The sequence below is a fragment of the Pteropus alecto genome, unplaced genomic scaffold, assembly GCF_000325575.1.
Source record: "Pteropus alecto unplaced genomic scaffold, ASM32557v1 scaffold120, whole genome shotgun sequence".
NCBI classification, from domain to species: Eukaryota; Metazoa; Chordata; class Mammalia; order Chiroptera; family Pteropodidae; genus Pteropus; species Pteropus alecto.
The window spans coordinates 2,403,197-2,416,703 of record NW_006430061.1 but is presented as its reverse complement, the minus strand read 5'-3'; the positions used below and the strand labels follow the sequence as shown (position 1 = coordinate 2,416,703).

The following is a 13,507-nucleotide window of genomic DNA, read 5'->3' as shown; positions in this document are numbered from 1 at the left end:
TGTGTCCCCTGCCCCCAAATTTATACATCGAAACTTGACACCAAAGTGATGGTATTAAAAGGTGGGGACTTTGGGAGGTGATGAGGTTTTAAGGATATCCCCTCACCAATGAGATTAGTGCCTTTAAAAATGAGCCCCCCAGAGAATTTCCTTGCTCCTCACAGTGAGAAGACTGCTGTGAATGAGAAAGTGGGCTCCTTAGCAGACACGGAGTTTGCTGGCGCCTTGATCTTGGACTTCCCAGCCTTGAGAATTGTGATAAATATTTATCGTTTATAAGCTACCCAGTCTGTGGTATTTTTTTATAGTAGCCCAAATGGAGTAAGATGTGTAATTGGCTTCAACAATGATCTATTTATGATTAATATTATTACATCTATGAGCCATTTATTCCCCCTGCTACTTATTACATTAACATATCTGTAAATATTTCCCCATGTATCTCTAAATGGGAAGTACTCTTTAAACATAATCACAATCCCATTTAACAACTAAAATAAATTAACAGTAAATTCTTAGTTCTTTAATATCTCACATCTAGTCATGGTTCAAATTCCTCAGTTATATATATGTATAACACACAAACGTGTTATATGTGTACACATATACATATATGTTATATATGTATAACATACATATGCATATATAAAATACATACAAAATCAGAGCTCAAATTAAGTCTTCACATTGATATGTTTTAAGACTCTTCTAATCTAGAAGTTCCCCTTCCATTTTTTTTTCCTCCTGCAATTTATTTGTTGGAGAAACTAGGTTCTTTGTCCAGACTTTCCCACATTCTGAATTTTGGTGACTATATCCCTGTGTGGAGGTTTACCATGTTCCTTTATCTTCTATAATTCTTGTGAACCAGATCTAGAGTAAGCGAGGGGAAAGAGAAGTAGGAGATGAGGTCAGAGAAGTAATGCTGAGGACAAATCACGGAGGGCTTTGTAGGGTATAGGAAAGACTGGCTTTCTGTCAGTCAAGTTCTAGTCAGTAAAACAAAAAACATCAGTAATTTTAACAGACACAATAATTTAAGAAATAGAGTAGAGTGCAGAAAAGGCAAAAGAGAACAAGAGGTAATGCAGAATTAGAAGGCAAAGAAAGCAGCTGCCATCCATCAGCTAGGGGAACAAGGGAAGAGGTGGAATTATTAGATCTAGAAACTTGGGAAGCATTCTCAGACCACCAAGAAGGGTATCTTCGAGAGGGTGCAACAGGCTCTTCTAAAAGTGTGTCAAAACAAAACAAAATTGGAAACTGGACTCAACTTCCTGGCCAAAGTAAAGAAATTCTGTGGATGCTGATAGAGACAGAAATCAAAATAGGAAAGAACAAGTTTCTTTTTCTTCATGCCTTCTTATCTCTATTTTAGGACTCCCATTTGGCAGAGCCTAGTGGAGATTCACTTGACCAACGAAAATGTGGTTTGTAGAGTCCCAGCCCCAGTGTCTTTTTTTTTAAACACATGATTTTAAATTTGCATAGAGAAAATTCCATTTTTTGTGTGTATATTGTTTTATGAGTTTTAATAAATACATTGAGTCATGTCATCGTCACCACAATAAAGGTACAAAACAGGTTCATCCCTCTCCAGAAGTCTCTAATTCTTCTCCTTTGTAGTCAATTGCCCCCTCAGACCTTATACCCTGGTAGTAACTGTTATTTTCTCCATTCCTATAGTTTTTAAAAATATAATTATTTGTTTAAATTGAGATATAGTTGACATTATATATAACATTGTATTAGTTTTAGTTGTATAGCATAATAATTAGATATATGTTTATATTACAAAATGATTACCACGATAAGTTTGGCTAACAACCATCATCACATACAGCAGTTACACAATTTTTTTTTTGTAATGAAAACTTGTAAGATCTACTTTCTTAGCAACTTTAAAGTGTATAACACAGTACTGTTAACTCTAGTCACCAAGCTGTACATTACATCCCCAGGACTTATTCACCTTATAACTTAAATTTGCACCCTTTGATCACCTTCACCCACTTTGCCCCTGCCTTTTGCAATCACCAATTTGTTCTCTGTTTCTATGAGTCTGTTTTTTTTGCTTTTTGTTTTGATTCCACATATAAGTGATATCATACAGTATTTGTCTTTCTCTGCTTGGTTTATTTCACTTAGCATAATGTCCTCAAGGTCCATCTGTGTGGTAACGAATTGCAGGATTTCCTTCTTTTTTTATGGTGAATAATAGTCATATGTACATGTATATATAGAAGTTAACACAGGGAAAAACCTTGAAAGCATTATATATATATGTATATATATATTTTCATCAATGGACACTTAGATTGTTTTCATGTCTTAGATATTGTAAATGATGTTGCAAGGAACATGGGGTGCAGATATCTTTTTGAGTTAGTGATTTCATTTCCTTCCGATAAATACCCAGAAGTGGAATTGCTAGATCATGTGGTAGTTTTGTCTTTTGTTTTTTGAGAAAGCTCATAGTGTTTTTCATAATGGCTAAACCAGCTTACATTTCCACTAGTAGTAAACAAGAGATCCCTTTTCGCCATGTCCTTGCCAACATTTGTTAGTTCTTGTCTTTTTGATAAGAGACATTCTAAAAGGTGTGAGGTATTATGTCATTGTGGTTTTGACTTGCATATTCTCTGATAATTAGTTATGTTGAATTAGCACCTTTTCATGTACCTGTTGGCCATTCGTATGTCTTCTTTGGCAAATGTCTATTCAGATTCTCTGGATGTAGTTTTGCCTCTCCAGAATGTCATACAAATGAAATGTGTGTAGTTTTGAGTCTGACTTCTTTTACTTAGTATAATGCATTTGAGATTATCCATGACACATGTATGAATAGTTTCTTTTTATTGCTGGGCAGTATTACATTGTAGGGATGTACTACATTACAGGGATGTTTTAATCCATTTATCTGTTGAAGGGCACTTGGATTGTTTCCAGTTGTCAGCATTTATGAATAGAGCTGCTATAAACTTTTGAGTATAAATTTTTGTGTGACGATAAGTGTAGTAGGCTTAAGAATCGGGGTCCCCAAAAAGCTATGTCCGTGTCCTGATCCATGGAACCTGTGAATGTTACCTTATTGAGAAAAAGGGTCTTTGCCAGTGTAATTAAGGATTTTAAAATGAAACCATTCTGGATTATCCAAGTGGGTTTTAAATCCAATGATATGTTCTTATAAGAAATGTACAGAGAAGATACACACAGAGGAAAAGGTGATGTGAAGACAGGTAGAGAAAGTCACAAGTTACTGTCAGAAACTGGAACAGGGATGAAGTGGATTCTCCCTTCGATCTCTGGAGTGAGTACAGTTCTGCTGTCATCTAGATTTTGGACTTCTGGCCTCCAGAAAGAATAAATTTCTGTTGTTTTAAGCCGCTAAGTTTCTGGTAATTCGTTATGGCATTACTAAGGAAACTAATACAATAAATTTCTTTGGAGTGAGATTGCTGAGTCATTTGGAGTGAGATTGCTGAGTCACTTGGCAAGTGTATATTTTTTCCCTTAAAAAGTCTTTTTTTTTACAGTTACCTTCTAATCTTTGTCCATATACATTTACATTTTTGATAATTGCTACCAAATAGTCTATATGTAATAATATATATTCTGCTTATTAATGCATTTAATATAAAAACATATTTGCATTGCATGAGTAAATAGAGTAAATAACTAATTACAGAAACTTTGAAAAATCAAGATATGAACAAATATTTTGATAAGATTAATTCGACCTCAATGTTTTGTTTTTATTGCCTTCCTTTTATATGCATATTTTATACAGTTCTATACTATACATATTATGTTATACATTTTAATAAAGACTTTTTTAAGAGCAGTTTTAGGTTTACAACAAAATTGAGAGGAAGGGACAGACATTTCTCATATACCCTCTGCCTCCACCCATGCATAGCTTCCCCCGTTATTAACATCACTCACCAGAATGGTTTATTTATTTATTTATTTTTACCAAGGATGAACCTACATTGACACATCAATAATCTCTCAAAGGCCATAGTTTACCATAGCGTTCACTCTTGGCGTTGTACATTTTATGAGTTTGGGCAAAGTATAATAACAGATATCTGTCATTATAATATCTTATAAAGTATTTCACTGCTGTAAAACTCTTCTGTGCTCTGCCTGTTTGTCACCACACCCCCTCCCCACTGGCAACCTCTGATCTTTTTATTGTTTCCACGGTTTTACCTTTTCCAGAATGTCATATAGTTGGAGTCATATAGTATGTAGCCTTCTCAGATTGGTTTCTTTCATTTAGCAATGTGCACATAAGGTTCCTTCATTTTTTTTCATGGCTTGATGATTTGTTTCTTTTTTGATGAATAATATTCCATTATCTGAATGTACTGTAGTTTAACCATTCACCTACTGAAGAACATCTCGGTTGCTTCCAAGTGCAGTAATTATGAATAAAGCTGCTACAAACATCTGTGTGCAGGTTTTTGTGTGGACATAAGTTTTCAGCTCCTTTGGGTAAATACTGAGGAATGTGATTGCTGGATTGTATGGTCAGGGCATGTTTCGTTTTGTAAGAAACTATCACATAATCTTCCAAAGCAACTGGTACTATTTTGCATTGTTGTTTCACATTCTTGCCAGTGTTTAGTTTATTAGTGTTCTGGAGTTTTAACTTTCTAATAGGTGTGTAGTAGTATCTCATTGCTGTTTTAATTTGTATTTCTCCGATGGCTTATGACGTGGATCATCTTTTTATATTTATTTATCATCCGAGTATCTTTTTTGGTGAGGTGTCGAGTAAAGTCTTTGACTCATTTTTTAAGTTTTAAGAATTCTTTGTGTATTTTGTAGTATAGTTCTTTACCAGATGTGCCTTTTGCAAATATTTTCTCCCAGTGTGTGGCTTGTCTTCTAATTCTCTTGACAATGTCTTTTGCAGAGCAAAGGTTTTAATTTTAATGAAATTTAGCTTATCAATTATTTCTTTCACGGATCATGTCTTTGGTGTTGTATCTAAAAAGGCATTACCTTACCCAAGGTATCTAGATTTTCTCCTATGTTATCTTCTAGGAGTTTTATAGTGTTGTTTTTACATTTAGGTCTATGATCCATTTTTGAGTTAATTTTTGTGAAAGGTTTGTGTCTAGATTCATTTTTTTGCATATAGATGTCCAGTTGTTCCAACACCAATTGTCGAAGAGATTATCTACTCCATTGTATTGCCTTTGCTCCTTTGTCATATATCAGTCAACTGTGTTTATGGAAGTTTATTTCTGGGCTCTCTGTTTTAGTTCATTGATCTATTTATCTAGCCTTTCATTAATACCACACTGTATTTATTTCAACAATACCACACTGTAAAGCTACTGTAGCTTTATACAGTCTTTGTTTAATTAAAAATATTTTAAAAATTATAGTTGACATATACTATTATATTAGTTTCAGGGGTACAACATAATGATTCAAAATTTGTATACCTTACAAAGTGATCACCACAATAAATCTAGTAACCACCTGTCACTGTACATAGTTATTATGATATTATTGATTCTCTTCCCTATGCTATACATTATATACTTATGATTTATTTTATAACTGGAAATTTGTACTTTTTAATTCCCTTCCCCTTTCCCACCTAACACTCCACACCTCGCCCCCTTCCTCGTGGCAACCATCAGTTTGTTCTCTGTATCTATGAGTTTGTTTCTATTTTATTTTATTTTTTTCATTTGTTTTGCTTTTTAGATTTCACATATAAGTCAAATCATATTGTATTTGTCTTTCTCTGTCTAACTTATTTCACTTAACATAATACTCTCTTGGTCCATCTATGTTGTTGCAAATGGCAAGATTTCATATAGTAAGTCACAAAATCGAATAGTGTCAGTTCTCCAACTACATTCTTCTTCAAAATTTTGTTGGCTATCTTGAATCTTTTGCCTCTTTGTATAAACTTTAGAATAAGTTTGTCAATATCCATAAAATATCTTGCTAGGATTTTGATTTGTATTGCATTGAATCTGTAGATGAATTTGGGAAGTACTAACATTTGACAATATTGAGTCATGAACACAGACTCACTTTTCATTTATTTGGTTCTTTTTTGATTTCATTCATCAGTTTTGTAGTTTTCCTCATATAGATCTTGTATATATTTTGTTAAGTTTATATCTATGTGTTTCGTTTGGGGGGATGCTAATGTAAACAATATTGTGTTTTTAATTTCAAATTCCACTTGTTCCTTGTTGGTATTTAGGGAAGCAACTGGCATTTGTATATTAACCTTGTATCCTGCAACCTTGCTATAATTGCTCATAATTTCCAATTTTTGCAAATCTTTTAGATTTTCTGCATAGACAACCAAGCTTTCTCTGCCAATCTGTATATTTTTTATTTAATTTTCTTACTTTATTGCATTAGCAAAGGAGTCCAGCAAAATATTGAACCTCAGCTTAGTGGGACAGCTTCAGGTTTCTTTGTGGGAAAGTTTCAAGTATGCTATTAGCTGTAGGATTTCTGTTGATAGTCTATCACGTTGAGAAAGTTTCCCTCTATTTCTAGTTTACTGAAAGTTTTTTTTTTAATCATAAATGGGTGCTGTTTTTTGTTAAATGCTTTCTCTGCACCTATTAAAATAATCGTGTAATTTTTCTTCTTTATTCTGTTTTTGCCATGAATTATATAATTGATTTTCAAATGTTAAGCCATCCTTGAATACCTAGAATAAATCCCACTTGATCATATTATACAATTCTTTCCATATTTTTTTTGGATTCTACTTGCTAATATTTCGTTGAGGATTTTTGCATCTATGTTCATGAGAAATTTTGGTCTGTATTTTCTTTTCTTGTAGTGTCTTTGGTTTTGCTAGTAGGGTAATGCTGGCTTCAAAGAATAAGTTAGAAAGTATTCCCTCTTCTATTCTCAAAAAGAAAGAGTAAGGAATTGGTATAATTTCTTCCTTAAATGTTTGGTAGAACTCTTCTGGGTCTGGCACTTTCTGTTTTGGATGGTCATTCATTATTGATTCAATTTATTTAATAGATCTGGGCCTATCAGATCCTCTATTTCTTCTTGCATGTGTTTTGGCAGATTGTGTCTTTCAAAATATTAGTCCCTTTTATCTAGGTTATCAAATTTGTGGGCATAGAGTTGTTCAGAGTATTCTTTTATTATCTTTTTAATGTCCACAGGATCTGTAGTGATGTCGCTTTTTCCATTTCTGATATAAGTAATTGATGTCCTTTCTAAAGAATCAGCTTTTGGTTTTATTGATTTTCTTTATTAATTTCCTGTGTTCAATTTATTGACTTATGGTCTAATTCTTAATATTTCTTTTCTTCTAATTAATTTGTATTTAATTTGTCTTTTCCAAGTTTCCTAAAAAAGCAACTTAGATTATTGATTTTAGGTCTTCCTTCCTTACTAATATTTGCATTTACTGCTTTAAATTTTCCTCTAATACTGCTTTCACTGCATCCCACAAATTTTGAAAATTTTCGTTTAGTTTATAATATTTTAAAATTTCTCTTGCAATTTCTTCTTTGACCCATGAGTTATTTAGAAGTGTGCTGTTTAATTTCCACATAGTTTTAGATTTTCCAATTCTCTTTTTGTTATGATTCCTAGTTTAATTTCATTGTGGTCTGAGAGCAGACACTGTATGATTTTTATTCTTTTAAATTCATTAAGGTTTGTTAAAAGGCCCAGAATATGGTTTATCTTGGGGGATGTTCCATGTGGGCTTGAGAAGAATGAGATTGTACTGTTGTTGAATGAAGGATCTATAGATGTCCATTATATTCAGTTGATTGATAGTGTTATTGAGTTAAATAAACTATGTTTTCACTGACTTTCTGCCTGCTGGATCTGTCCATTTCTAACAGGGTGTGTTAAAGTCTTCAGTTATGATAGTGGGTTTGTCTATTTCCCTTTGCAGTTCTATCAGCTTTGCTTCACATATTTTGATGCTCTGTTGTTAGGCGTGTAGAAGTTAAGGAATGTTATGTCTTCTTGGAAAAATGACACTTTTATCATTTTGTAGAGCCTTTCTTTATTCCTGAAAATCTTCCTAGGTTTGAAGTCTGTTCTGTCTGAAATTAATATAGTTTCCCCTGCTTTTTTTTTTTTCGATTAGTGTTATCAAGGTATATATTTTCTCCATCCATTTACTTTTCATCTGTATCTGTTTTTATATTTAAAGTAGGCTTCTTATAGACAACATATAGTTGAGTCTTGTTTTTTGATCCAGTCTAATAATTCATGTCTTTTAATTGTTGTATTCAGACTTTACATTACAAGTAATTATTAATATAATTGGATTAATATCTACCATACTAATTACAGCCAGTATATATTTAACTTCATGAGAAACTGCCAAACTGTTTTCTGTATCATTTGCATTTGCATTCCCACCACACAGGTACGAGAGTTCTAGTAACTTCATTAATTTATATATAGTAGTATATCATTTACTATATCCTGTGGTTTTAATTTAAATTTCCCTAATTACTGATGATATTGAGCATATTTTCCTGTGCTTATTTACCATCTGTTTATCCCTTTTGCTGGAGCATCTGTTCAAGTCTTTTGCTCATTTACAGTGGGTTGCTTGCTTTATTATTGTTAAATTTTGAGAGTTCTTTACGTAGTGTAAATGCAAGATTATTATCAGATATGTAATATCTAACAACGTTTTCCCCAAACTGTAGATAGCCTTTTCATTTCCTTAGCAGGGTTTTTCACAGAGCAAAAGTTTATTTTACTGAATTCCAGTTTATCATTTTAAAAATGAATTGTGCTTTGCTGTCATAGCTAAGACCTCTTTGCCTAACCCACAGTCTCAAGGGCACAGTCACTTTATACCTTCTCCTAAAATTTTTGTGGGTTTATGTTTTACATTTAGATCTATGATCTGTTATTTTTGTATAAGGTGAGTGGTGTAGGCTGAGGTTAATTTCTTTGCATATAGATGTCCAATTTTTTCAGTATCATTTGTTGAAAAGACTATTATTTCACCATTTAATTGCCTTTGCACCTTAGTCAAAAATCAATTGATCACATTTGTGCATACAGATTTCTGGATGCTCAATTCGTCTCATTGATTGATGTGGCTATCCTTTTGTCAGTAACATACTGTCTTGATATACTTAAACACACTGCAGTTAAAGTAATTCTGGAAATCAGGGAATGTGGTTCTCTCGACATTGTTAATGCTTTTCCAAAATGATTTTGGCTATTCTAGACACCATCTTTTCCCATATAGTTTATTTATTTATTTACTGGATGAAGTTGAGCAAGGCAATACATTTTTCTTTATTCTTTTTTTCTATCTTTTTCTCAGGCTGGATAATTACAATGGATCTATCTTCAAATTTGATGTTTTTTTCTTTTACCTGCTCAAAATTGAGGTTGAGGCCTTCTGATGAAATTTTTATTTCTGTTATTGTACTTTTCAACTCTACAATTTCTTGACTTCCTTTAAAATAATTTTGATCTTATTGATATACTATGTTTGGTGGGACATCATTCTCATACTTTCCATAAGTTATTTAGATATGGTTTCCTTTAGTTATTTAAATGTATATAAAATAGCTGACAGAATTTTTGTCTAATATGTCCAGTATTTGGGCTTCTTTAGGAACAGTTTCTATCGACAGTCTTCCTTTTGTGTATAGACTATTATTTCTTGTTTCTTTGCATGTTTCATAATTTTTTTGAAAACTAGACATTTTAAATAATATAATGTGGCATCTTTGGAAATTACCAACCAAGTCCAGGAATTATAATTGTTGCTTTTTATTGTAGTTGTTGCTTGTTTGCTTAGTGACTTCGCTGAACTAAAATTTTAAAGTCTGTATTTTTTGTTATGTGGCCACTAAAGTCTCTGCTTGGTTAGCTTAGTGAGCTAATGATTGAACAAATATTTCCTTAATATCTAGGATCAATAAGTCTCTCAATCTTTGCCAAGGGGCACTCTAAGCATGTTGGGACATACCTGCAATATTTGGTCAAGTAGTTGACAACTCTGCTATAGTTTTGACTTCTTGCCTTCAGAGAGCCTCAAGGTCAGTGAGAGGTGAGAGCTCAGGACCTTCTCAGGATTTTCTGAAGCATGTATATATACACAGCTCCTTGTATATATGTGGCCTGTAGGTTCCCAGAAATATGTTAGAGCTTTTCAAATTTCCTATAGACATCACATTCCCCCAGATTTTCATTTAAATATTTTTGATTAGTCTATTATTTACTCCAAGTGTTATCCGTCACTTCAGGCATTTGTGAATTCAAGTAATTGCCTGTAGTTGTTTTCAAAAAATGCCCCTTGGGGAAGAGGCTTTTTGTACTGGGCAAGTTCCATGTCAGATCAAAGAAGACAGCATTGAAAATGGGGTCTTCCAAAGAATAACCCGAGAGATCAACTAATGATAATATTCTGGAAATAAGGCTTTGAAAGAAGGCCACACTCATTTGCTCCTTCCAGTAGCAGCTAGGTTAATGGTTTTTACCATAAAGGTAGGCTGTTAGTATTCGAAGCTACCACATGGCATGGGACTAAGGCGAATTAATATACCACAAAGCTCACTGTTATTTTTGCAGTTCAGCTGTTTCTGTTGAATAATTGCTTCCTGGATTTCAGCAAGCCTTTGGTTCATTGCTAAAGTTTTGAAAAAGTAAATTTTGACAATTTTTGTTATTTCTCTCATTGCTTTTATGGAGGATGGAATTTTTTGAAGCCCTTACCATTTTTACTGAAATAATTTCTTTTGGATTCATTTATGAAGGACATTTTTATTGGAAATAAGATTATGGGTTGACAGTTTTTCTTTTAGCATTTTAAAAATGTTATTCCACTTCCTTCTGGTTTCCATGTTTTTTTCCCCTCCTCCTGGTTGAAATATGCATTTCTTTGAACCTTTGTTCCTTTATACGTAATGCATGTTTTTCTCTGGCTGTTTTCAAAATTTTTTCTTTAAGTTTTATTTTATACCTTTCAATTATTATGTGTTTAGGCATAATTTTCTTTGATTCTTTTTTTCTGGTTGAGGTTCTCTGAGCTTATTGAATCTGTAAATCTATGTTTTCCATCAACTTTGAGAACCTATTAGTCATTAATTTTTCTGTGCCCATATTTTCCTTTTTTATTAAGTCTCCAGTAACTAATGTTAGGCCTTTTAATATTGTCTCGTAATTTCATTCTAATTTTGAAGTTTTGTTTCTTTATGTTCTTGAGGCTATATAATTTTATTGACTTATCTTTAAATTTAATCATTCTTTTCTGTCATCAACATTCTTTTATTGATCCTACTCAGTGAACATTTTTGTTTCAGATATTGTATTTTTCAATTTTAAAATTTCTGTTTTTTATCTTTAAATAGATTTTATTTCTTCGTTAACAATAGCTATCTTTCCATTGATTAAAAGAGCATTCACTATTACCTCATAGACTATGCTGTTCATGGGTTTGTGTTTGTGGAATTTACGTTACCTTTGGACAAAGCATCAAGAGACAAGAGAGAGAGAAAAAAGAAATTCCTCACATCCCTTTTGGCACTCAGAGACCCCCTTTTATAGTTCTTTTTGTCAAAGATATAGGTTTTAATTGCCTGCACTGCTGCCATCACCGTGGCAGTGCAGCTGGCATTGGAACTGGGCCAGAAGGAAAAAAAAAGAAGAAACAATGGTGATTCTAGATTGAAGGGCTCCTCTTCTTGTACTTCTGGCCAGGAAGAGGGAGATTCTCTCAGGGTTTTGTTCTGTGCCCACTGCATAGTTCCATTACTAAAACCACACTTAGGTTAGATTTAGAAGATAAAAGAGAAAATCAAACAAACCAGGAAACTTACTGGAATTTTGTCATTCTTTTTCCATCTTTAGTACACATGCTATTGTTTGTTTTCAAGAGTCCTCAGTAGATCCTTTTTGTATTTTGTCTAGACGTTTTCACTGTAATCAATGTGAGAGACCAGTTGTAGTGGGCTTACTTCACCTAGGTCAGCACATTTATTTACCAGAATACAATTAAGGTAGAATATTATACTAATAATTTTAATACTTAAAATTATATAAGGTTTCAAATAAGTCGGAATTCAAAGAAGAAAACATAATGGATAATTTAAAATATTTAGGAATAAATGATAATAAAAATACCTCACATCAGAATTCAGAAGTGTAGTGAAAATGGTGTTTATAAAACTTTATAGCCATAGAGAATAATGTTAAAAAAGAAAATTGGGTAAAATTTAATGAGTTAAATTTTATTTATTTATTTATCTATCTATCTATTTATTGATTGATTTATTTTAGTTTAGCTCCATTTATTAAGTGATCTCAGCTGTTGTTGTGGCCGCTGTGTGTCAGCCTGTTATTGAAACATAAAATGTTCTTCAATTCCCCTTAAAACATAAAATGTTCTTCAATGTTCAAAGATCCAGGACAGAAGGATCTTCCAGGTAGCACGCCAACAGAACAAGAGACTCTGATGATGCCAGTTTCAATGGTGGTGCCATCCAGAGAGGGAGAGAGTCATGGCACATTCAACCGCAGCTTCCAGAGATTTTGGAAAAGGAGTTTTTGGGAGCCCAGGCTGCCTGGCATTTTGATGCTGTCACTGTGGGTTTTGTATTCCAAAATGGTGTTGGGAGGTAGGTTAAGCACTCGCCGAAGCGTATCCTGGCTTGGTCGCTGGCAATCTTATTCCATATGGAAAGAATGTTTTCCTGAAAGTGGTTGGAGACCACAGCCCCAAAGATATCCCCCACAACCATGAACTGCTCCAACATGGGCAGGATGAGATTCTCATAGCAACGGGAGTGCAAGCCCTTTTTTAGCCAAGTATTCCGCTTGCCACCATTTTTATTTGCATCATCCTCCCACATGGTTTTAATTCCTCCTTTGAAGAGATAGAAGTTGCTGTGGCCTATCAGGTCCCAGGAGGTACCATTTGGCTGTCAGGTGCCCAGGACATACCACAGTGGCAAAAGCGCCCATCAGTTTAATAGTCTGCTTGTAGCTCTGTGAGCTGGTGGGACCGGCGGGGGGTTCTCCTGGAGTGCCAGAAAGTGTAGTTGTACTGTAGGGGATGCTTTGCTGGTCCAGGGACAACAGCCTTCCTCTGGCTGCTGCTCTGACTCTTGTCTCGTTCCATTTTTTCCTTCTCACCATCTTTCTGTGTGCCTTTTTCTTCCTTCTGATCATGGCCCCGCTGTCTTCATCTTTCAATGCGTCGAACTTGTTCATCCTCTTGTCATCGCCCTAATGAGCTCAATTTTAAATTGAACACCTAAACCGAGGCGTTTAATTTTAGAAATTAGGAAAAGAAAAGTAGAGAAAACCCAAAGAATGCGAAAAGGCGATAATAAAGGTTGCAAACAGAAATTAATTAACTATAAGATGAAGATATAACAAAGAGGATCGACAAAGCCAAAGTTTGTTCTTTGAAAAGGCTAATGAAGTTTGTTCTTTGAAAAGGCTAATGAAGTTGACAAACTCTAGTGAGACTGAGCAATAAAAAAAAGCAGAC

At 33.7% G+C, this 13,507-nt stretch overlaps 1 pseudogene; it reads right to left on the bottom strand.

Annotated features, from left to right (window-relative positions):
- Window positions 1-12,510: 12,510 nt before the first annotated feature.
- LOC102888940 lies at window positions 12,511-13,224 on the bottom strand (annotated as a pseudogene).
- Between the last annotated feature and the right edge of the window lie 283 nt (window positions 13,225-13,507).